This window comes from Rhodnius prolixus, unplaced genomic scaffold (genome assembly GCF_049639745.1).
Source record: "Rhodnius prolixus isolate KJV_2025 unplaced genomic scaffold, Rpr scaffold_3, whole genome shotgun sequence".
In the NCBI taxonomy this organism is placed as follows: domain Eukaryota; kingdom Metazoa; phylum Arthropoda; class Insecta; order Hemiptera; family Reduviidae; genus Rhodnius; species Rhodnius prolixus.
Window position 1 is genome coordinate 48,127,384 of NW_027411603.1, and position 27,154 is coordinate 48,154,537.

Below are 27,154 nucleotides of genomic sequence, written 5' to 3' on the forward strand. Positions count from 1 at the left end.
TTTTTAAAGGAAATATAAGTTGATTAAATTTAGTGCTTTTGCACTTCCTTCAAATTTCAAATAGCTATATCTCCGGTCCTGTTGGTGTTGTCTCTGCGAAACTATCGACAATTATACTACTCATTTAGCTCTACATCTGTGCTGTATTCCATCTTTCTATCGGTATTTTTAAAGGAAATGTACGTTGATTAAATTTAGTACTTTTGCACTTGCTTCAAATTTCAAATAGCTATAACTCCGGTCCTGTTGGTGTTATCTCTGCGAAACTATGTACAATTATACTACTCATTTAGCTCTACATCTGTGCTGTATTCCATCTTTCTAGCGGCATTTTTAAAGGAAATATACGTTGTTTAAATTTGGTACTTTTGCACTTGCTACAAATTTCAAATAGCTATATCTCCGGTCCTGTTGGTGTTGTCTCTGCGAAACTATGTACAATTATACTACTCATTTAGCTCTACATCTGTGCTATATTCCATCTTTCTATCGGCATTTTTAAAGGAAATGTACGTTGATTAAATTTAGTACTTTTGCACTTGCTTCAAATTTCAAATAGCTATATCTCCTGTCCTGTTGGTGTTATTTCTGCGAAACTATAAAAAATTATAGTCCTCATTTACGTCTTCATTTGTACTGTATTCCATCTTTCTATCGGCATTTTAACAAAGGAAATATAAGTTCATTAAATTTAGTACTTTTGCACTTGCTTCAAATTTCAAATAGCTATATCTCCTGTCCTGTTGCTGTTGTCTCTGTGAAACTATGGACAATTATTCAAAACATTTAGCTCTACATCTGTGATGTATTCCATCTTTCTATCGGCATTTTTAAAGGAAATGTACGTTGATTAAATTTAGTACTTTTGCACTTGCTACAAATTTCAAATAGCTATATCTCCTGTCCTGTTGCTGTTGTCTCTGTGAAACTATGGACAATTATACAAAACATTTACCTCTACACCTGTGCTGTATTCCATCTTTCTATCGGCATTTTTAAAGGAAATATAAGTTGATTAAATTTAGTACTTTTGCACTTGCTTCAAATTTCAAATAGCTATATCTCCTGTCCTGTTACTGTTGTCTCTATGAAACGATGGACAATTATACAAAACATTTACCTCTACACCTGTGCTGTATTCCATCTTTCTATCAGCATTTTTAAAGGAAATATAAGTTGATTAAATTTAGTACTTTTGCACATGCTTCAAATTTCAAATAGCTATATCTCCGGTCCTGTTGGTGTTATCTCTGCGAAACTATGTACAATTATACTACTCATTTAGCTCTACATCTGTGCTGTATTCCATCTTTCTAGCGGCATTTTTAAAGGAAATATAAGTTGATTAAATTTAGTGCTTTTGCACTTCCTTCAAATTTCAAATAGCTATATCTCCGGTCCTGTTGGTGTTGTCTCTGCGAAACTATCGACAATTATACTACTCATTTAGCTCTACATCTGTGCTGTATTCCATCTTTCTATCGGTATTTTTAAAGGAAATGTACGTTGATTAAATTTAGTACTTTTGCACTTGCTTCAAATTTCAAATAGCTATATCTCCGGTCCTGTTGGTGTTATCTCAGCGAAACTATGTACAATTATACTACTCATTTTGCTCTACATCTCTGCTGTATTCCACCTTTCTAGCGGCATTTTTAAAGGAAATATACGTTGATTAAATTTGGTACTTTTGCACTTGCTTCAAATTTCAAATAGCTATATCTCCTGTCCTGTTGCTGTTGTCTCTGTGAAACTATGGACAATTATTCAAAACATTTACCTCTACACCTGTGCTGTATTCCATCTTTCTATCAGCATTTTTAAAGGAAATATAAGTTGATTAAATTTAGTGCTTTTGCACTTGCTTCAAATTTCAAATAGCTATATCTCCGGTCCTGTTGGTGTTGTCTCTGCGAAACTATGTACAATTATACTACTCATTTAGCTCTACATCTGTGCTATATTCCATCTTTCTATCGGCATTTTTAAAGGAAATGTACGTTGATTAAATTTAGTACTTTTGCACTTGCTACAAATTTCAAATAGCCATATCTCCTGTCCTGTTACTGTTGTCTCTGTGAAACTATGGACAATTATACAAAACATTTACCTCTACACCTGTGCTGTATTCCATCTTTCTATCAGCATTTTTAAAGGAAATATACGTTGATTATATTTAGTACTTTTGCACTTGCTTCAAATTTCAAATAGCTATATCTCCTGTCCTGTTGCTGTTGTTTCTGTGAAACTATGGATAATTATACAAAACATTTACCTCTACACCTGTGCTGTATTCCATCTTTTTATCGGCATTTTTAAAGGAAATATACGTTGATTATATTTAGTACTTTTGCACTTGCTTCAAATTTCAAATAGCTATATCTCCTGTCCTGTTGGTGTTATTTCTGCGAAACTATAAACAATTATAGTCCTCATTTACCTCTACATTTGTACTGTATTCCATCTTTCTATCGGCATTTTAACAAAGGAAATATAAGTTCATTAAATTTAGTACTTTTGCACTTGCTTCAAATTTCAAATAGCTATATCTCCTGTCCTGTTGCTGTTGTCTCTGTGAAACTATGGACAATTATTCAAAACATTTAGCTCTACATCTGTGATGTATTCCATCTTTCTATCGGCATTTTTAAAGGAAATGTACGTTGATTAAATTTAGTACTTTTGCACTTGCTTCAAATTTCAAATAGCTATATCTCCTGCCCTGTTGGTGTTATCTCTGTGAAACTATAAACAATTATAGTCCTTATTTAGTTCTACATCTGTGCTGTATTCCATCTTTCTAAAGGCATATTCAAACGAAATATAAGTTGATTAAATTTAGTACTTTTGCACTCCTGTCCTGTTGCTGTTGTCTCTGTGAAACTATGGACAATTATACAAAATATTTACCTCTACACCTGTGCTGTATTCCATCTTTCTATCAGCATTTTTAAAGGAAATATAAGTTGATTAAATTTAGTACATTTGCACTTGCTTCTAATTTCAAATAGCTATATCTCCTGTCCTGTTGCTGTTGTCTCTGTGAAACTGTGGACAATTATACAAAACATTTACCTCTACACCTGTGCTGTATTCCATCTTTCTATCAGCATTTTTAAAGGAAATATAAGTTAATTAAATTTAGTACTTTTGCACTTGCTTCAAATTTCAAATAGCTATATCTCCGGTCCTGTTGGTGTTATCTCTGTGAAACTGTGGACAATTATACAAAACATTTACCTCTACACCTGTGCTGTATTCCATTTTTCTATCGGCATTTTTAAAGGAAATATACGTTGAATAAATTTAGTACTTTTGCACTTGCTTCAAATTTCAAATAGCTATATCTCCTGCCCTGTTGGTGTTATCTCTGTGAAACTATAAACAATTATAGTCCTTATTTAGTTCTACATCTGTGCTGTATTCCATCTTTCTAAAGGCATATTCAAACGAAATATAAGTTGATTAAATTTAGTACTTTTGCACTTGCTTCTAATTTCAAATAGCTATATCTCCTGTCCTGTTGCTGTTGTCTCTGTGAAACTGTGGACAATTATACAAAACATTTACCTCTACACCTGTGCTGTATTCCATCTTTCTATCAGCATTTTTAAAGGAAATATAAGTTAATTAAATTTAGTACTTTTGCACTTGCTTCAAATTTCAAATAGCTATATCTCCGGTCCTGTTGGTGTTATCTCTGTGAAACTGTGGACAATTATACAAAACATTTACCTCTACACCTGTGCTGTATTCCATTTTTCTATGAGCATTTTTAAAGGAAATATAAGTTGATTAAATTTAGTACTTTTGCACTTGCTTCAAATTTCAAATAGTTATATCTCCGGTCCTGTTGGTGTTATCTCTGCGAAAGTATGTACAATTATACTACTCATTTAGCTCTACATCTGTGCTGTATTCCATCTTTCTATCGGCATTTTTAAAGGAAATGTACGTTGATTAAATTTAGTACTTTTGCACTTGCTACAAATTTCAAATAGCTATATCTCCTGTCCTGTTGCTGTTGTCTCTGTGAAACTATGGACAATTATACAAAACATTTACCTCTACACCTGTGCTGTATTCCATCTTTCTATCAGCATTTTTAAAGGAAATATAAGTTAATTAAATTTAGTACTTTTGCACTTGCTTCAAATTTCACATAGCTATATCTCCGGTCCTGTTGGTGTTATCTCTGCGAAACTATGTACAATTATACTACTCATTTAGCTCTACATCTGTGCTGCATCCCAACTTTCTATCAGCATTAAAGGAAATATAAGTTGATTATATTTAGTACTTTTGCACTTGCTTCAAATTTTGAATTGCTATATCTCCTGCCCTGTTGGTGTTATCTCTGCGAAACTATGGACAATTATACTACTCATTTAGCTCTACATCTGTGCTGCATCCCATCTTTCTATCAGCATTAAAGGAAATATAAGTTGATTATATTTAGTACTTTTGCACTTGCTTCAAATTTTGAATTGCTATATCTCCTGCCCTGTTGGTGTTATCTCTGCGAAACTATGGACAATTATACTACTCATTTAGCTCTACATCTGTGCTGCATCCCATCTTTCTATCAGCATTAAAGGAAATATAAGTTGATTATATTTAGTACTTTTGCACTTGCTTCAAATTTCAAATAGCTATATCTCCGGTCCTGTTGGTGTTATCTCTGCGAAACTATGGACAATTATACTACTCATTTAGCTCTACAACTGTGCTGCATCCCATCTTTCTATCAGCATTAAAGGAAATATAAGTTGATTATATTTAGTACTTTTGCACTTGCTTCAAATTTTGAATTGCTATATCTCCTGTCCTGTTGGTGTTGTCTCTGTGAAAATTTTACAATTATAGTGCTCATTTACCTCTTCATTTGTGTATTATTCCATCTTTCTATCTCCATTTTTAAAGGAACTATAAGGTAATCAAATTTTTGAGTTACGCTAAATTTCGGGGGAAGGGGAATCGTTTAAAGTGATTATGAGAAATACTGAAGACAATTAATACGACTTAAGGGAACGTCGCCGCTGGAGTCTTCTCCCATCAGATTTATTTTCATTTAAGACGCGTCAAAATCGATTGTCATTGTCGGCCGGGGCGTTTTCCTGTGCACTACTAATTCCAGGAAAGTGTTCTCTCGTTACACACACTGTTCATCACTAGAGAAAAAAATAATAGCTACTCGCAAGAGAAAATCTAAGGTGCAGCAACTGATTTCGAATCCGGGATCTCTAAGTTGGGATCCAATATATGGAGCATGGTTAAAAAATAAATCAATTGAAACAAGAGAATTTTAAAAAAATGGATCTGAACAATTAATTAATCTGTTTATATTTTTTTTTTAGATATTCTTTTTATGAATAATAAAATTTGGTGGCGGAATAGGGTATAAATAGAGCAATGAATACGAAGGATAGAACGCAATAATACTGGTTACTTACTCTTTTGATATTTTATCTTGACTTTTTATGGCAATATCCTTAATGGCGGCAACTTTGTCATGTATCCCATCGTCTGAAAGGAAACAAACAAATAAATATGACAGCATAAGGAACAACTAATATGGCTAAAAGAAGTGAATATTTTTTTCCCCTAGACAATGATTGTAAAATCGTTTTTTTATTTTTTTTTGTAACAATTGGTCATTTTTAATATCAGGGGTTCTATTTTAGAAAATTATCCTCACAGGAAATTAATGATTATTTTTTAAAATAATTTCCTATCTTTACATGAATATATAGATAAATATTTTGGAGAATCACTAAGAAAGGCGTAGAAAAACAAGAACAAAAAACAATGTGGGACACATTGTAATTTTTTATGTATTTGTAAATTATGAAATACTACAATAAAAATACTAAATATATATAGTGGTCAAAAAAAGTATTCTTACACTAAGTTTTTTTACTTTATCTACTGAACTTTGATGACTACTTGTTCAGCACTGAAATCGAAGATAGCAACAATGAATGCCCTCATTTTCTTTTATAAACAAAGAATTGCATAAAGAATTTGGGAAGAATTAAAAAGCTGCTTATTGGCAAACTTTCGAGTGAAATCCAGTCTCTTCATCCCATTGATTTCACTATTAAATGGTTTCTTCCTTGCAGTTCTTTCTTTGTAGCTCGCTGCATATAGGCGATTTCGGATGGTCTGTGGCGTAACAAGGGTCTCTGAAGTTGACGCGAGGCATTCCGAGAGTAGGCGTGCTCATCGGTAGCGCATACTTCTTTCAAAAGGATAACGATCCCAAACATACAGCCAAAAATACTAAGGAATGGCTGCTTTATAATGCCCGGAAACAACTTCTCACCCCTCCACAGTCTCCGTATATAAACCCTATAGAAAATATATGGTCTTATTTGGAGAGAAAAATTCTAAAATTGAAATGTTCTTCCAAAAAAGAGCTCATAACCAATTTAAAGAAATTATGGACAGAAATCACTTCTCAAGAGACTCTAAACCTGGTGGAATCTATGCCAAGGAGGCTTCAGGCAATAATAAATGCAAAGGATTGCTTACAAAATATTAGGTCTTTAGTTCTGCGTTAATTATAACATTCAGACTGAGTGTATGAATACTTATTTTGCATACAATAAATTATTTTTCTGCTTTTTAATCAATTCTTTATGTTTATAAAAGTAAATGAGAGCATTTAATTCATTGTTACTATCTTCGATTTCAGTGCTGAAGAAATAGTCATCCTAGAAACAAAAGTTCAGTAGATAAAGTAAAAAAACTTAGTGTAAGAATACTTTTTTAGACTACTGTATATATATTTAAAATTTGTCAAGTAAATAACAAGATCTAAAAATATCTAACATGAATTGTAGAGGACAGGTGTTGGTAATACAATTTAAATAAATACAATGAACAAATAAAATAGAGGGAGGCCATTTTTCAGCATTCTACAGTTTCTACATCTATTCTACAATTAGATCCAGATATTTATGATATTAGCGGCTATACTGTGAACAACTAATTAATGGTTTTCTCGTAAAGAGAGAATTTTTTTCTTCTTCTTCTTCGATTGGAATATGAAATGTTTGAAGTATGTTAATTGTATCCCTGACCAGATTCGGACTTCCGTCCTTCATCAGAGGTAGATTAATGAGGTTGGTGTAGAGATTTTGACTTCGGTTACGTCTCCGTCTTCTTGCTGACTACAGTGCGTACTATGATGGATTAAAAATCAAAGATACTATACAGCATGGCGTATGGAGACCTAACCCAGGGGTCGGCAACCTATTTCAAGTAGAGAGTCATTTCTTCTTGAATAATTTTAATAAATCTTACCAAGAGCCGCAAGGAGTACAGAAGTCTGTAGATCATTTGTATTCGCAAATTATTATTTTATGATATTCAATAACATTTAAATGTTTTATATATTTATTTTCACATTTTGCAAAGTAAAGAAACAAATAAATAATAACTGAACCTGTGTTTGATTAAAAATGGCGGCAGTCCTATATATTACGTACTGTATTTTAAAATAATTCTATTCAATTTCAAACCTATCTCATTTAAAATTCTTTTTGAAAAAAATATCTTTAATTTAATAAATGAAATTTTCATTTGTTTCAATAAAATTGAAATATACAATTTATTTTGGACAGGCTGAAGAGTCACAAAATTTGGATAATTTTGAGCCGCGGGTTGCCGACCTCTGACCTAACCACATTTTCAAATATGGTTCTTTTTTTTCTCATTGATGGAAAACATCGAAAAACTTAAGACTTTTTGTTACACCTCCAGAAACTGACTTAATTTCTTGGCAGGCCTTATTATATCAGCTAAGTATATACCTAAAATATCAAGGTTGAAAGAAAGGTCTAGTAATCAGGTAATTGTAGCAATTTAAAAAATACGTCATGTGATCGATTTTTAAAAAATATTTGCGAGAATATTATAGTTTTTTTTGGAGAAAATGGTTTATTTTGAAAATGGTTTGCTGGATCGCAATATTAGATTGCTATTTAATTAAAACAAAAAATTGGAGATAATGTTTAAGGAAATAAATATCATTGGCAGGTAATTTAGTTAAGTGTAGCAAGCAGCGCGTAGCCTGCCTTTCTCGTTGGAACCGCTGTAACCTTTTGATTTATAACACAAGGCTGGGCTTTAATCGGGCGAATCTAGGCAATCGCCTGAGGGCTGGCCTTAGTGAATGTATTTAAAGTTTTTATAGCCGGCTCCGTGATTAGAGAGTTCGTCCCACGCGCTAGGTAAACAAGCCACACCTAGTCTCAGCCAATCAGTAAGTGCTATTTTTTTGTTTTTTTAATTAATTCGATAATCATATACATTATTTAACTTCATTTCTTATCACAATTATCAACAATAACACCGTTTTTTAGTGTAGTATTCCACACACAGTTTCACTTACTGTAATCTTTAATATAACTGAGAAGGTGAGTGTCTCCGTTGCAAATTAAAAGAAAACGAAGAAGCATGATTCTGCATGATTGGGTTTGGGGAGGGGAAGTTGAGGAAAACCGGAAAACATTATCAGAAACTTCGCATTCTTCGGGGAAAAAAACACTAAAAATAAACCCAAAGGGCACTTCCGGTTAAGGGTTTTCTTAGCTGGATTTCAGTTTAATACTTCGTCTTGGAGAAACAAGAAGTGGTTTTACTGCGTGTGCACCGAAAGGTGAATCTTAGTTTCGATTGGTTTCTGATCAACGTCACCAACAGTAATCCCTAGTTCAAATTCCCCTATTTCTGTAATACTTTGTAGATATCCCTTCATGATTTCTTTAAAAAAAAAAAAAATAAGTTCCTTAGTTAATTACAGCGACAGAAACATCTCTCCTTATTTTGCGTATTGATCCACCTCAGGTCTTACTAGAGTTTGCAACACAATCAGACTTGGATGTAAGAGACCGTTTCCATTCCTCCTCTCGCAATCACTACAAGGCTTTGGAACCACTTGATGATGTTGTGGCTTATAAGAAGATCAAGGTCCAGATTATGTAGGCAAGGATGCAATGGTAAGGACACGATACACGGCCTTTTATCTTGATGTCAGCAGAGGATCTTGTATGACGCTTGCTGTGAAGAGATATATCTCGGGATCTTCGTCACTAAGTCAGTGCGTGGAATCGCCCAGTGCTGGATGCCAAACAACCACCTAAGAGACCCCAAAATTTAAGTAGCAGACAGACATACCCATACAGAAACCTAACTAGTCCCTGCTTCAACTTTGACATTCAGAAAAAAGTCTCAATATATTTATAGAAATAAATGCCTATATTGACTTCAGACTAATCAATATTTTTGCAAAGACTTCCGCATCAAAATAGGAGTTTTTTTCTCTTTCAATTATAACATCTATAATTTGCCTTGTTAGATCTTATAAAATGCCTTAACTGTCCTTCGCCATTACCATAACCTGTTATTAACCGATTCATTAGCATACACTGCACAATGTCTTATCATTAGGAACTCAATATATAAGTTTTGCAAATAACCTTCACTTTCACTAAATTTTTGTGAAAATTGGAGAGATTATTTAGAAATGTAAAAAGAAAATTTTTCATGAAAAGGGGGCTTTTATAATCAGAATTTAATTTGTAATTTTGTGTTAAAAAAAAAAATCAAATTTTATCTTTCTGTTATTGTTCTCTACGACAACTCACGGAGAAAGCCGAAAGACTAGCGTTCGGACGCTCAATACTATCAAGCAACTCGGGGTAGAAAACTGCGCAAGTGCAGAAGGCTGCGAAAAGCGGCAGCCTTTAATGCAATTCTGATTTTTTTTTTTTTTTAAACTCAAAAGTGCACTGTGTAAACTGAAGTTAATAAATATTGAAGTCTAATAAGGGTAACGTATCCACTTTTGGCAAGGATATTTTAATAAAGCCTTGGAGCCTAGAGGGGAAGGAAGTTACCCTTAATTTCGAATCTAGCCAATATTATTTTTAATAACAATAGTAAAGCCGAAAGTAATAATATTCGTTTTGATTAATAAAGTTTTATACTATTACGTCGCTTAATCAAGGAACGTATCCTTTTCATATTGGTTACAAGCCAGTGGCACGGTCTGTGGTGTAATGAGTTTTGTTTGGCAGGATGTGAGCAGAGTTTGTAGAAGAAGAAGACGAAGAAGATCAACAACTGCAGAGTATTTGTGTGTTTCGTTTTGTGCGAGTGTGTGTGTGTGTGTGTGTGTGTGTGCTCTATGTACCGGATGTACACGCGTATTCTTTCATAACTCCACAAGTTTTTGCAGCAAAACTATGCTTTGGTGGCAGGCAACACTGTCTTTCAACACTCGCAAGTTCCACCATGTTATACAAACTTTTCTAATGACCTAATTCATGGTGCACTAAGTACCATTATTATTAATCTCTCTTACTTACTAGTTATACAGGAAGTGCTCAGATTAAGTTCAGAATTTGAAAAATTTGAGCTTTCAGACTTCCTCTGTAAATGGGGCAAACAAAACGAAGAAATCTGGTGAACACTAAAATGATTTTCTTTGCACGAATTCACGAAATTAAATTTTTCTTATTTAATACCACGAATGGTGATAATTTTTCTGTCAATTTTAAGGTTAAACGACTGCCTGGCTTACAAGAAACTGCACGAATGAGCTAAATGCAGCAAGGTGAATGTCTATTGGATGTACTAAAAATTATGCATGAATGGGTATTTACTTGAATAATTTTTTCAATTCTGAAATTATTAAGAGTGAGAAAATTATTTATTTTTTGGCGTAATAAAAAAATATTCATTTATTATAAATTGCCCCTGATGTGATAGTATTCAACTAATACTATTGTTAGGTGTGTGTGACCCCCAAAAAATTTTAAAATAAACACTTAATGGGGGGGCTACATCAGATTTTTAGATCACATTGGATAAGGTTTAAATTTTTTTGTAATTTAAGGATTTCTACATCAAAGTTGAACTTGCGGTTTACTGATTTAGCTTTTATTTTCACATATCCTGTTTACACACAGGTCAAATTGTTTTCCACAATTTAATGACCCTCGAAACCGGGTACTAGGTTTGGTAAAAATCAGAATTTAAATATTATTTAATTTTGAAATAATTTATAAAATTTGTTTACGAGTGTTAAGTTCCATATGGATGAGATCACGATCCCACTGAGAAGCTGCCTGCCAGAGAAGATAGATAGATAGATTTACTATTTCAAGAATGTTGGCATCCCTGCCGGAATCTCATCCCCCAAAACTGTTTACCAACATTCCCAAGACCGACCGACAGGCCATACATACTTAGATTTAACCAGTGTGGATATGCGTACAAAACTATCTTGGACTTGGGGTCATATTATATAGTTAAATTCTAGGCTAAACACCATCAGTTTCATCAGTTACCACGGTTTCCACAGGCACTCATGGAAACTGCTAATAAAAATAACTTAATAGGAAACTTCGGCCAGCCTTATAGTCTTTTAATTGTACATTTTAGCGTTTTATAATATTCAGTAGGAGATAGATCCTAAACAACATACACAGAATTTGGCACTTTTGAGTGATGTCCAATCTTGTGCCTCCTCGCCACCCCCAGATGTACCGTAAATTTGACATTTTACCTTTTATCAATCAGCTGATGAGCACCAAAGATAAAACATTAATTATCAATTATCCCCTCGAACAAAATATGAATATTCTCAATAAATGAACTATATTTTATCAGAGTCGTTCTTTATTACGCAAAGTAAGCTGAAAGTGAACGCGTGCAAGAGAAGAGAGATATAATTACGTAATCAGTTTAATCAGCAATCTTCTAATTTGTGATTAAATCCTTATTGTTAAAAATAATATATCCTTTAACTTGTTCATATTGTGTAAATAAAGAAGTAACTATAAGAAGATATCGTGAATAATGAGATATGGAATGCCTCTTCAATACGAGGGTCTATTTAATTAAATAAAGTGGCAATTAAAAATTTTTTTTTTTTTTTTTTTTTTTTTTTTTTTTTTTTTGCGCATCAACAGCTGAGGTCATTAGCGCTCGGAGCTTTTTCCAGTGCACTGCCGGCCTCCGGACAGTGTTCTCTCGTTACAGACAACACTGTCCATCACCGGACAGTGAGCTGTAAGAAGCTCCTAGGAAGAGAAAATCTAAGGGTCAGCTGCTGGATTCGAACCCGGGACCTCCGCGTGGGAGTCCAGTATGCTAACCTCATAGCTAATCCCTTCCCTAATTAAAAATTGATTGCTTAATCTAGAGATATCTGTTGCAAGAACAGCTGTAACAGAATGAATTTTTTTTTTTTAAGGAAATGACGAAATTCTGTAGCACCATGATCCGCTACACTTCCGTTTTTGAAGAAAATACATATTTTTTTTTTTTTTTTTTTTTTTTTAATTAATCTTTTAGTGCTTTCTGGAAAACTTTTACGAGAGTAATTCCACAATTAACAGATTGATATAGACAATCAACGGCTGGAAGTCCACGCGGTTACCGCACTTAAAGTAATAAAAAAAAAAAAAAAAAAAAAAAAAAAAAAAAAAAAAAAAAAAAAAAAAAAAAAAAAAAAAAAAAAAAAAAAAAAAAAAAAAAAAAAAAAAAAAAAAAAAAAAAATTCCAATAAGTTTAGAATTTTCTTTTAAAATGTCGTGTGTAGGCTGAGTCGCTCACAGGACTTCTCTAAGAGCTCTAGAGAAGTTATTTTATTCAATTCCAGACGGTCTCATAAAACAATGTTGCAGAAATCATTATTAATTGTGATCAAAGCGTAGCAAAAATCTTTGTAGTTACCTACTGCTTGACTATGTCATCCTAGTGGACAGGATAGCAGAGAACATCCAGAAACCAAACAAGTTATTAAAGCAAAATGGAAAATTCAACTGTAGGCTGAGAAATATGAGAGAGAGAATGGATCTGATTGCTCTCAAAGGGCTCCTTTCTTTCTGTCTCTATAACCTCCTGATAGAAGGGTTATTAGCATTCTACATCAATCGATAACCAATTATTGCTTCTTCTTCTTTCTTCTTTTTTTTATCCCTACTCTTGCTTTTCTTAAAATAACTTACCTAAGCTTAAATTGAGCGCTTTCTGTAGGTGGAACGAGAAATTAAAGTGCAATTATTTAAAATTCAAATTAGAAAACCGCATTCTAAAGAATCTTACATTGTAGCTTCTTTTTTTTTTTTTTTCCAAATAGAGCTGCTCTAGCTAAAGTTCTAGTCGAGAAAATAGCTCCTAGAGCAGTATCTTACTTGAATTATATAAGTACTAATTGTATAATTTTCTACGAATGCGCAGTTATTCTAGAAGCATGTTAGTTTATCTACGCACGGTAGGTGTAGAGTTATCTCTACAAAACTCTAGTAACAGATAAGAAAATATAGTTACACAATCTACAACTAGCTGCACCACAGTCAAATTAGGGAGTACCTCACAATTATAATCCCGACAAAACCAAAATAATTTTTTACTGATTATTTATTAATTTAATAATAATAATAATAAAAAAAAACCACATAATCTATTCTGCAAAATAAATTTCAAGTTAACCGATTTTGTACCCCCCATATTTGAAAATTCTAGCAATAACTATTAATTCTAGTTGAAAAATCTAGTTGTTAATTTTAGTAAAGACGTACTTTTCGTTTGATGGACTTCAGCCAAAGACCTTATCGAAAATAGTAACAGGAAGTAGTACCAATTTTGAGTTATCATTGAGAGATTTTTGGTTTTTGTAATATTCTTGGGAACATTCGTTAAAACTTTGTTAAAAACTCAAGTCCCAAAATATGGACGCATCAAATCCTAATCTGAAACAGAGATGTGCTCATGGAACATTATTTAGAACGTTGTATTTATTAGTTTTACTGTCCGATAGAACAGATATACAGGGTGCGGCAGCATAACTTTCTTTCCATCATGACAAACGCCAGAAATCGTTTTACTCAGTGTATGGGAGCAATGGGGGTCGTCATCTATCTGATTTTATCTTCAAAACTATGTAAAACCAAACTTTAGACATGCACCTAGATTATAAAAAAACAAATAAAAATGTTCTGATTCATACAATGGGTTTTATTAAGCTTTGAAATGAGAAAGTTATGCTGCCGCACCCTGTATAAGAGCTGATAGTAAAAAAATTACACGAAAAAGCGTAATGTTGAAAGAACACCCAACTTTACCATTTTTCTAGTTAATAATTATAGAGAAGTATCGATAGTGATAATTATGGATTTTGAATTAAATTAAAGTTTTGATTTTGAGATCTCTTGAGTTCTAAAAGGAGATTTTTACCAATTGGTTTTTATATAACTCAATAACAAAAAAACAGCAGCAAGTCCAAATTTAGTATTTCGCTTAGAGAGGGATATGCCATACCAGAGGACAAAAGGTTTTTGATCAAAAATCGCTTCCACTTCTAACTAAGTAAAGGTTCGCCCACTTTAAGAGTGTTGGATGGTCATCCAAGAAGATCCCTTCCTCCTACCCTGGCCTAACGTTATACCGTCCCAGATTAAATGTGAATCCCTGACCTCTTCTGTGATTCAAGCACAGTCACGGAAGTGCAGTAAGAAATTTGAGCAGGACCCTTAAGTGCAGCTATTAATTGCAACAACTCGTAACTCTCGCTGCATTCTCTAGGCCTTAAAAAAAAATTGAAGTGAGGATTTTGGGTCACCATTATCTATTAGGCAATCAAAGATGGGCTAAAGTCCTTCTCCTCGCCCCTGGATCTTTATTGATCCTTTATTCAACCTTAAAAACATCATTTTAATTTGCCAGGTCTACAATAAGTGAGATGATTGCCAGTTCCGGAGAAAAAAGTTTTTGCCTATTACGGTCCTTCTACGAACTAAGAGCGGATATAAATGTTTATTTGAACATAAAAATATTCTTTTGTTGTTGTTCTATTCAAGTTATGTTGTTGTGCATACAATAAAGCGTGCAAATAAACCCACTGTGCCTCAGACAAACTCAGTACGCATCCCCCATATTTACACAAACATGACTTATGTACTTCAAAGACAATCCTTTTCTTTCTTTTTTTAATTATATTTGTTTCATATCCAGGTATTTTACATCACGAAACATTCCATCATGTACATTCAATTTCAAGAATCCTGTGATGAAAGCCAAGGCTTACCACACATTTACAAGGATATGTGGGGAAACTGGAAAAGCCAAATAAACAGGAAGAGAGAGGTATTTTTTGGGGGGAGCAACGTGTACAAGATGTAGAATAGAGAGAAAGCAGGTAATGAATAGTTAAAAAGAGGGAATATATGGTACACACACAATGAGCACGAGCTGATAGAGGGGACGTCCTGGGTTAGAAAACCGGCTGTAAGGAAGGCGGAGAGGCCAGGAATGCGAACAATGTATGTTAGAGAGACAAACAAACAGTATACATTAGCGGCCCACCACTCTCTTTTAAATATGGTAAAATATCATCCTAACTACCAACCTAAAATATGGAGCTTATTATCCCAGCTGTGTCTAATATACACTGATTTTAATAATTACTGTATTATTCCATATTAAAGAGGAAGTTTTGCGATCAACTCAAATTAAGGACTTTTAACCGGAAATATATTTTTCACGATCACCTGAATGGGCTTTTACAGAAGGCTTTTTTCTCCCTTCTGAGTTTGTGAACAGTGTATATATCCTGAGGAAGCATAAAAACCATCTGAGGAGTATTAAAATGGATGACATAATATTGGCTCTTTTATAGATGAACGCCAGGCTGTTTTATGGCACCTAAAATCATTAAAAAATGTTATTCCAAGGGAACTCGGAACAGGCACAAGAAATAAAAGGTGATTAAAAAAATCCTATTAAATCATACTTCTCTTACAATAAAATCGTATTAGCGCAAGATGATAAATTTTAATAAAACGAAATATTTTTTTGGTTATAGGGAACAGCGGAATTAAGAATTTTGTGACTGATGGACAATTAACTAAGCAAGTAGCTTCAAATATCTCACCTAATTATTGGATCTGGAAGGCGGATGCGAGCTCGTGGTGGACCTACAAGAAGGAGAGTAAGCGGTAGACCGTATTTGAAGAGCATGATACTCAAGAATATCAAAATTTTTAGAAAACTTCTAAGTAACCACATAAGGGATTTGAACGCACTTAGTACTGAATTAACAGTTTATAGAGGAGACTTGTACCCATTCCTCTTCACCCAGAAAATCGAATTTCCCAATATGAGATCACTGATTAAAAAGAAAATGTAAAGTTTAAGGAAATCTAGTCAGAGACAATTTTCCAGAAATCTCAAAAGAAAAGAAAAATACATTGAAGCAAAGTGGTACACGGGGTTGCAAGAATTTGAAAACGCTAGAGTGCAGTCAGGTACCCTCCGAGTAGAGCCAAATCTAAATATGAAGTTTCAGCTTCAGCTTAATTGCTTTGAGATAATTGGTTCACAATTTGTAATAATTATAAAACACTTTTTCAGCCACTGGATACCTCAAAACAAAGGATTTCTGATGAGAACTCATTATCTACAATCAGCACGATCACAGTAACTTCTCCTTCTAGTAGAGTAAGAGAAGAAAAAAAGGAACAAAACAAAACTGTATAACCGCGAGCAATTTCCGGTGGTAGTAAGGATCAAGCAATCACTTCAAAGGTAGTCAGTCTACGCTCTGTAGCTTGAATTAGAAATTATTACAGCTCCTTTACAAAGAAGCTAAAAAAATTGAAGCTCTTAACTTGTAATTTTAAATAGAATACGAGTCGTATTAAGAGTCACTCACACAATTTTCTTACTGCAGTAAGAAACAATTATTTAAAAAAATAAAAGGAAATTTATGTTTTAGGGGACGTCTGCTACCGGGGGGGTCTTCTACTGCAGGTAGCGAGCGCTTATTGTGTCTTCAACCTTCCCTTGAACTTGAAATCAAACTTTCACTGTACCCATAGATTCTCAAAAAACTATTTCTGTTTAGGAAAATCAATAAATACAAACATGCCATTTATAATAATAAAGTAAAGATCAAGTCTTTCTTTTTAACATTTATTGTTTATACTTATAACGCAATACATTACTTCCATGCTTAGTATAACTACCAAATGTGTATGTTATTAAATATTTTCAGTAAATCCTTAAATACTTGGAATTTAGATTATTTAGGCTGAAAGTCGTTAGTCTCCATTAAAAAAATATATATTACCGGATGGCTCTTGAGAAAGGGTTCAACGTGGGCGGGGAAGCCTGAACACAATCTGCTGTAAAGACTCTCACGATTTACTCTTTCTAAAATTGTCAAAAGTTCTAAACTATAAAATTACCTTCAAATACTGGCGATTTCCTAAAATAATTTTATAAGTAGTAGTAGTAGTAGTAGTAACCCCTATTTTCCCAGGCAGGCTTTTAAGTCCAACTATTTTATAGGTGTCACTTGGTCACTAACTCAAAAGAGCTTCAAAACGGAGTAATTCCTATAAAGCAGATATCTTCATCCATTGTTTCCTTATCAGTCGTTATCGAAGAAAAAAAAAAGAAGTTAAAACTAGGAAAATTACTTAATAAAGTAACAATTAATAGTAAACAAGTACTTAAAATACCAAACTAATGAATAATCAGTCTATTTACTAGGACTGTAACCGTTTTTATGACCTCGTGAATGTTGTTTTTTATACTCGTGGAATGTAGTAATGTTTTTTCTTTTCTTTTTATTTTAAATAAAATAAAACATAACACAAAACATATTTAAGCAATAAATAAATAAATACTCACAAGTCAAAACAGTTGTGTGTTATCTGTTTGATGACAATGAAAATTTCGACTAAATGCAGGATGCACTTTCTCCAAAATAACTGCACAATAAAAACGAAAAATTGAAACTTAATTTCCTTGTTTTTTTTTCCTTTAAATTAACATTTCTTTTGTTTAAAGTTTGGAAACCAAACAATAGAAGGTAATAAATTAAGAGGGAAAAATAAATAAAGGTAAAGAAAAAGACTAACCAAAATTGTTCTCTAACACTTTTGGGCTTACAAAAAAAATAATAAATGTTAGTTCACTAGTACTAGTCAAATATAGGTAATTTCCACTTATGATTACTCACACAACAGATTATATTCATAAAAAGAAAAGAAACCTAAACGTAACCTTCCCAAACAAGCAATAATAATGTGGCTGGTACGTGGGCCAAAACACTACTGGACCAAGACTGACTTGATGGTCTAAAAACATATGGAGAATGTGTTGTAATGATTCGTTCAGTGTGTGTAAGTCGGCTCAACCCCTCCACTGCCAACACAATTCAATGGCATCCAACACACAGTCGCACTCTATCCCTAAAAACACACGTACCTACACGCAATACCTATCTCTGACATATACGTACACCTACAATGATTTGCTTAGTATGCCCACTGTACTATAGAAAAAGAAAAAAAAAACAAAACTTTTAAAGTCACACCCATTTATGTTCATAAATAAAAACAATAATTTTACTTTCTCTACAACCACTTGGGAAATTTATGCCTTTTGGATCACGTCAAATTTTTGATATCTTGGTTTTCCCTGGAAGTATGAAAGGACCTCCCGCCCAAAAAAATGATTTGATATGAAAACTCACCCGATTTTCCTACACAAATACAAGGTTTTGGTTGATCTTCGTGTATGTTACAATACATAGAGTAAGGGATACTCCAACCAGCGGCCCACGGACCGCATGCGGCCTATTCAACTTTTATGTGCGGCCCAAAAACAATCATCAAATATTTTTTTTGGGTATTGTTTTCTTGTTGTGTAATGTCATACGTCATAATTGACCAAGTGTGATCTAATTATATCTCTTTCTTCAATCAATAGAATAATCCATAAATATCCTAAAATTTCAGGCGTTATAATAAAGAAACTTTTCTACCCATTAGTTCACTACATGAACTACTACGGCTAGTGTGATAATAAAACAATTTCGCAGACGGCAAATAAAGAAAAACTAAACATTTATTACGATGAAGTACCAAAAACAAATACTTCGTTAATTTCCCAACTGTAACACGAGCCAATAAAGATGGTATTGACGTTACTCGGAAAAACTGTACTATCATTATTTAGCTGCCTTATCCAAGGAATTAAAGAATAGATTTCAAGATTTAAGAGATATTAAGAAAAGTCTATCGCTTGTAGAAAATCCCAGATTACAGAACAACTAACTAGCTGCATTGGGATTTCAATATGCTAAGTTAGTTGTTGATGAATTCATCGAGCTCTTATTATGCTAAGTTATTTTTAAAGGGGAGTATGAACAATTTTAGAAACTAATTATGTAAATTGATAATAACTTATTATAAAAATTGTATAAATTAAACCAAATAAATGATAACTTTTTTTATCTCGTGCATATTTGTACAAATACTTATCTCTGTATACATTTTTTTATTTTTTTTTTTTACAAATAAGTAGCCAATAAAGTCAAGCAATAGTGAAAATTTGGCGTAATAAGTAGAAATCAAATGTAAACACGGTGATGTAAGTGAAGAAGTGTGGGCAGATGTTGTTGTGTATATTCGTACATATATATGTAGGTGTGTGCATTGATTTCACATCAGCAGCTTGCCGCCGCGTTTACTACGGCATTCAACGTGCCAACATCCGGCTAATATTAATATCTGGTGCCAACTAAAATAAATATTACCAAACCAGTGTGTAAGCTAGTAAAAAACTGCTAGCCAAATGTTTATTGATAAACACACCAAAATACTGATGATGTGAACCTTCTACAAATCATTTCCTCTCACTACAATTATTTTATTAAATAAAATAATTGAAATTATCGTCTATTTTTTTAAAAAATCGGAAATGGGTTTCCTTTTACGCCTGTATTAAGAGGTTATATTTAATTTCCGCTGGTTTTATATTTACTAATTCAAATAGAAACTGGACAATAAAACTGCCGCTATCTCACTAAATCTTATCACAGCATAAAAGTTTCCATTTTTAATAAAGATCACCAAACCAATTAAATTATATCGATTTTCTAACTAATGGAACATAAAAATGATTCTATGAAATTATTGAAACGAATGGGAATTAAGACATTGCGTGCCATAATATTTTAATTGGCTGGATTTTTATTAGAAGTGTTATTGAAGAAAATACTCTTTGACTGCATTGCGTTTTATTGAAGGCAATTATATCTTTTAAGTGTTCTACGGAAATACTTATTCAATTTTTTTGTTTTTTTCTTTGAAGTTCTTCAAAAATGAACTTCCTGTCTAAACGCTAACAGTTTTTTTGTTTAATTATTTCATTCTTAGATAGTCTCAAATATTTTTTTTTTATGCCTTAGCTGAAGTTCTTTTCATGCCTAAAGGTTTGATGGTTTAAAAAAATATATAAAAAAAAGTACATATTATTTTCTTACTATTTAATTAATATTGTACGGAATATTTCAGAATCTTAATTCAGTTCGTACCCCAACTTTAATTTGAACATGAAGGGAACAAATTAACGTAAGAGTTAATGAAGGGTTTTGGGTCAAACTTCAGTGCAGAACTTGTGAACTGATGGCTATTCATTAGTTTAAAAAAAATAAATAAACAAATGGTGATTAGACTCAAGTTATATCCTAACTTTCTTACAGTATAGTTCCGTAAAATAAGTGACCCCACACTGCTTGAGTACAGAATTCACCCAGTGCTACCACTACACTCTCTCTGTACTTCGGCCCCCTTACTTGTTTAAGATCAAATGAACATCCTTGGTGGATTTCCTCTGGCAAAATAAGTTAGGGCAACTGGCAACTGAGTTCGAACGTGAAGAAACTCAGGCACAGGAACTTGATTTAACCGTTCTGCTTTAGACAGATAGGAAATAAAGAGACCTCGGGTGCTTGGTAGGATTGGATCTTTTGTAGACAGTGGAAGCTTTAGTTGAGACCCTAAAGTTCTATTCTTGTAAGTCCAGACAGGTCAAATGAAGATAACATTTTAGTTTGAGGGGGAAAAAAAGTTGAATGCCTAAAAAACCTTGAAATTGCACCTTGTCTTTCATTTTTTGTGCCAAACTTGTCCACGGACAGGACAACGTTAACGCTAAGTAGAACTTTAAGAGAGGGAAGCCTAACTTACCTCCTCCTTACAAAAAGTAAAATTTCAATTAAAGTTAAAAGAAAATCATTCGAGAAAAGATTTCGAGAGAATATTCTAATAACTGAATAATCGATTCAATAAAGACTTACTTCCGGGGGAAGGATTTTGATTACTATATTTTGGCGGTGTCCCCAGGTAGTACCCGAATCAATTTATAGAGCTGTAGCTTCTGTCGTCTTTTTTTTTTTTTTGTTTATTCGTTATTGAGTTATTTTCATCACAATTTACGTTTTCAAGGTAATACACGAAGGTGTGTCGCCACACAATGTGCTACATTCTGCATACTGAAATATTTAGCACAATTACTGAATTGTGATGATGTTTATGAGAATTTCTATGGCGAAATAATGGGAGTTATTGTGGTTTATGTAAAGCTAATCAAACTAACCGCCATTTAATTAATGTGCTAAAACAATAGTTCATTATTGGCTATTACGTAAACCAACATACCTTTTTGCTGTGCCAATAATTGAAAACAATTTTTTTTTTATAATCAGGGATCTTGTGATGGGTGATGTTAAGCGTTTTTAATTGCTGCTTCAGCATGTTGTACGGTTCTAATAAGTATCAATTTATGAGTATCAAATATCTAACCAAAATTACGAAGAATATCTGAACACCGGAAATGCCAAAGACTAGTTTTCTTTGCTAAAGATGTCATCTGATCTGGACCATAACTTTAGCTGTAAAACGTTTTTCTACAAAAATCATCTTATTGCTAAGAGAATCTGTATAATATTGCCAGACAATTAGGCATTTTAGCACAAATTCTTTGTTTCAAGACTTTAAAATTAAATAGCCAATAATTAATGAGCGTAAAGCGAAGGACCCAGTTGAGGCTTCCGCGTATCGTTGCGGAGGAAGTCTTGAAATGGGGGCATGGCATGGGGCCACTGAGTTGGCTATGCAGACTTCAGTTTCACTGGACCAGAGGATTTTTTTTTTTTTTTTTGTGGGACTCCAATCTGTGGCTTCTCTATCGAAGGAATGCTTTTTTGCTTTTTTTTGGATAAGGCATACTGTCTCCAAGCTACTTAAAATCACGGGGTTAGCTGTGCAGATCTGGACTGGTGGAAGGTACAAAGCTATATCTCACTAACTGGGTATTCAACCTGAGTGGTGAACGACTGAACCTCAACCATAAACCCTAACAACCCCTGAAGTCCAGCAAGGGTGCCCAATTACAGGGTTAAGGAAGATATCTTTCACTTCCTTTTCGTTATGTCCTTCTTTCTTCATCAGGATATTTTTGGGGAGAGATTCCTCTTATTCGCTTTCTCTTCCTCAGTCTGCTGAATGATCCAAGAAGTTAGTCTCTTCTTGGCAGATATATGTGGCTGTTGCTAGGAATTCATAATGATTTCATCTGTTTATGAATACATTTTATATCATTATTTTATTTTTTAGGTTCCAGTCATCTTTCAATCAAACCGAACCACGATTTCCATCGCCTTAATTTTAATTTTCTTTACTATTTTAAAAGGTTGTTATTATTTGAATTAATTTTTCTTTCAAGTTTTAAGTAAATTTAATTGCGATGCCGTAATTGTGTTTTGATTGCGAATCAAAAGTTTAGAAATTTGTTATTTAAACCAGAAATTCATTACATTATTCACTCATAAAATTTGATTAAAATTAATAAAGTAAAAGCTCATGAAAAATCCATTTATCCACACAACAATTCGACTAAATAAATATTTTATTAAATAAAGAAGCGGTTGGTTACTTATAAGAAAATTTTCTTTTCAATAAAGCGGACCAGGGTCTCCTTGTGGGAAAACTGCAATGAAAATCCACTTTTCTACCCAAGGCTAGCAAAGTATGGGAGGCCTATGTTATAACAGATGTGATCAGTTTGTAGAAAAACAATTTCTCTTTTCTTTACATTGCTTTATATAAAACATATATATACATATATCTGGCGCAAATTGATTGTCGACTATAACAGGCCAGTTAATAAGACCAATCAAATTATTTGCAATAAATCTGCGCGTGGCAGAGGGCAATTTAATTTTCCACACTCTAGCAATATCGCTAAAATTAGCTGATAATAGAAACAAGATCAATATAAATAAAAACTAGCACATGCTGCAAATTTATCATCAAATATTATCTTCTAATCGTATAAATTGATAAGGTCCTCTAAATTAGCACGTCACTACAAAACCTAGAAACCGCAATATTTTTATCTAAAAAAAAATCTTACTATTAGAGATTCTGCAGCAAAAGATGTCCATTACTGTGATTCTAATTCATTACGTTGCAATAGTTATTTTTATTTTTATTTTTTACAGGAAATCAATGTTTTAGAGTGCCTTAAAAGTTGGAAGTTTCTTATAATTTGATACTTCGTTTTATTTCGTTGTGCCTCATCTACTACGAGGGTCGTTTGAAAAGTCCGTGCAAAGTCAGAGAGATAGCACTACTGGCGCGTATCGAGGTTATGTTTAGTTAGTAGCATCTCTTGGAAGAACACACACCAAGTTTCAGCCAGATCGGTCTATTTCTTTGTGTTTGGCATTCGTTTGAATCGAGGAAGTCGAGTGATTTTCAAAAAAATGGACGAAAAAGAATTTCGTGTGTTGATTAAACACTACTTTATGAAAGGCAAAACGCCTCAGGAGACTAAAGAGAAGCTTGATAAACATTATGGTGACTCTGCACCTTCGATTAGAACAGTTTATAAGTGGTTTCAAAATTTTCGGAGTGGCCATATGGGCACAAGAGACGCTGAACGTTCTGGACGCCCTGTTGAGGTTACTACTCCAGAAATCACATTGATAAAATCCATGATATGGTGATGGATGACAGAAGAGTGAAGGTGCGTGAGATTGCTAGTGCTGTGGGCATCTCGAATGAACGGGTACATAATATTTTGCATCAACATTTGGACATGACAAAGCTATCCGCAAGATGGGTGCCGCGATTGCTCACGCTTGACCAAAAACGAAATCGTGTGAAGTGTTGCAAGGACGGTTTGCAGCTGTTCCAGAAGAATCCGCAGGACTTTAAGCGTCGTTTCGTCACTGTGGATGGAACATGGATACATCACTACACTCCTGAGACCAAGGAACAATCTAAACAATGGGTTACCAAGGGGGAATCTGCGCCAAAAAAGGCGAAGACCGTTCCTTCGGCCGGAAAGATTATGGCGACTGTCTTTTGGGATTCGCAAGGAATAATCCTCATCGACTATCTGGAAAAGGGAAAGGTGCATATTATTCATCGTTATTGGACCGTTTGGAAACCGAGCAAGAAAAACGCCCACGATTGGCCCACAAAAAAGTCCTTTTCCATCACGACAACGCACCAGCTCACACCTCAGCAGTTGTGGTCGCAAAATTAATGGAAATAGGGTTCCAACTCGTTTCACATCCCCCCTATTCTCCAGACTTGGCTCCCTCGGACTACTATTTGTTCCCCAATATGAAGAAATGGCTGGCGGGAAAAATATTTTATTCAAACGAGGAGGTGATTGCAGAAACGAATGGCTATTTTTCAGACTTGGACAAATCCTATTATTCGGAAGGGATCAACAAACTAGAGCAGCGTTGGACGAAGTGTATAAGCCTCAAAGGAGACTATGTTGAAAAATAAAAAAGGTTTACCCCAAAAAATTAAGTAGTTTTTATTTTTGCACGGACTTTTCAAACGACCCTCGTATATTAAAGTGATTGGTTCAAAATCTGCCAATCGCAGGGTGATTTTTTTTTTCTCTCTTTACTTTCTCTGAGGAAGCATTGCGGTTGCGTCAAATTTTTGGGATGGAGTTTTTATGGCATTACTTATTTAATAGGGAAACGGTATCAGTGGCTAATGATTTTATTCGTTTAATCATTCACTCTTCAATTTACGAGGTATTGGGAGTACTTGTACACACCGTACAAACTTTTTTTAGAGTACGGTCACTCACTCTCTCTCTCACTTCTTCACGAAAAGCTGATAGTTGGTATTCCTGATTGTTGTGTACAATCACTTCCGATAAATTTTTGTTCTAAGATGTCTGCCACCTTGATTTGGGTAAGATTAGGAACCGTTTAGATGTTTGTTGAGCAAATTAGGTGTCCTAGAAAGGAAGCGACTAGCAAACAATATTTACTACAAATTTCTTCTATTAACCTTTAAATAAAATCCAACGTCTTATACCGGAAATCGAAACAATTTAGCTTTTACGGGCCTCACCTCTAACTTTGCTGCATTTTATGTAAAGAAAATCACACAAAACCTTTCTTCGAAACGTCACATAGAAGGAAAAACTCAATGGAGCGACAAACAAAGTAGAGTTCTCCAGGACCTTTCTAGGATGAATAAAAAAGAAAAAAAGGTCCTGCTATAATAGAAATTCGTCCGCAAAGGTTTGAAATAAGACCAAAAGAAAGGATTGTACATTTAAAGGAAGTTCATCATCCGGAAGCAGAGTAATACAGCAGAAGAGAATGTATTCAGACTCACAGACTAAGGGTGGAATAAAATTTTACTCAAGATAGTCCAAGAAAAGATGATGATGATTATATTTTTTGTTTTGTTTTGCCTTTCTTATTTTTATGCCCTAGGGCCGCCATTAAGGGGAAGATAAGGGTCTTATGACGGCTAGACATAATGATCTTGACTATTCTATCGCGAGGTTAATGACTTGGAAGGACGAAACGATTACATTTCTTCGTTATTATCTAAACAAAATACCTGGTGAAAATGGTCTAAAAATGAAAAATATACATTTTCTCTGGGTGGAGGGGGCGAAATGTGATAAATAAAATTTGAAGAAATACTTGCGGCCCTTCCCATACCTAAAAATAACCTCCAGGCTAGGGTCTTGAAATCTTGCCAATTAGAAATCTTAATAACCGCAATAACAATAACATTTTTTTGAATGTTGCGTACGTTATTTATAATTTGTTTTTTTTTTTTTTTTTGTTAAAGAAGCGATTCATCTGTGAGTGCTTCGTCTGAAGCGTCTCGTAATTGTTATAAGTTCATTTATGGTTTTATTGTTCTTTTGTACTGAGAGTTCATTTATTGTTTTAATTGTTCTCGTTAAGCAGAACTGTTGTATGTAATTTTAGCTGTAAAGGCGTGCCGTTAATAATTTATTATCATACAGGAATTTCGTTACGAAATAACACTTTAGAAGCTTCTACTAAAACCAACTAACTATAACTATTAGTGTTTCTTTATGCCTAAAATGAAAATAGAATTGTAGAATTATTCTTAATGTTCAAAAATACAAAGGAAAAATAAGCTCGGCCACTAAAAAAGATTGGTAAGAACACTCACATGAGTTCCTGTAACCATTTACGAGGTTCTAACTCATACATTTCTTTTAAACTGCGAATTTTTCAATTAAATATGTAATTCTTACGAACAAACTCGTAACATTATAACATATTGACATCACTTTTCGCAGAACTGCCTGCTAAATATAATTCCTTACACTGACTGAATAACAGTTATGACTCTAAAATGCAATGTATACTCGAAGAGGAAATTGTGAAAACTATTTTTGAGAAAAATTAGAAAAAAAAAAAAGAAGAAAAAATCAATTCAACGAAATGAGACCGGAAGTTGTGGAATTTTCTCCGAAAATCATTATTAAACAATCTTATTTAAAAGTGAAAAGTGTCAGCATCTTACCTATATATTAATACTGCAGACATGGGCTATTTAACCTTTACTTTTTGTCCCCACGGTCAACATTGACAGTTAGGGCCACAGACCCCCCCCCCTCCCATCACAGAAGAATTATTCTAAAACACATACGAGCAGGTAAATACTATAGTATTGAGTTTATGTGCAACTGCTTTCGAGAGAAAAAATACTACATCTTTAGATGCATTTTCACTACGAGGCAAGCACGAGAAGTTCTTTCAGTTTGGTTCAAGCTCCATACTTCCGTTTGCAAGAACTTTACCACAACTGCAGCAACCCCATCACGTTCATTAGTGTTGAAAGAGAAGTTTTTATTGAAGTTAATTAATAAGTAAATCACAGGAAGCGGAACATGGCTGAGCAAGTAAACTTGCCAGTGCCATTTAAATTTTAAATAAATATTTATGAAGCACTAGCAATTTTCTGGC

The 27,154-nt window shown here is 33.6% G+C and overlaps 1 protein-coding gene across 12 annotated transcripts in view; it reads right to left on the minus strand.

Annotated features, from left to right (window-relative positions):
* sfl (N-deacetylase and N-sulfotransferase sfl) overlaps positions 1 to 27,154 on the minus strand; it is a 68,149-nt gene that overhangs the window by 23,610 nt on the left and 17,385 nt on the right. For 5 of the 12 annotated variants that reach the window (XM_074126403.1, XM_074126398.1, XM_074126397.1 and 2 more), the window contains one exon: positions 5,454 to 5,526. The gene's annotated coding sequence lies outside the window, so the exon portion shown is untranslated. Of the gene's footprint in view, positions 1 to 5,453; positions 5,527 to 13,598; positions 13,666 to 17,264; positions 17,446 to 17,712; positions 17,793 to 17,942; positions 18,161 to 27,154 lie in introns of those variants that run through there. The other 7 variants (XM_074126395.1, XM_074126396.1, XM_074126393.1 and 4 more) reach the window with 4 other exon arrangements.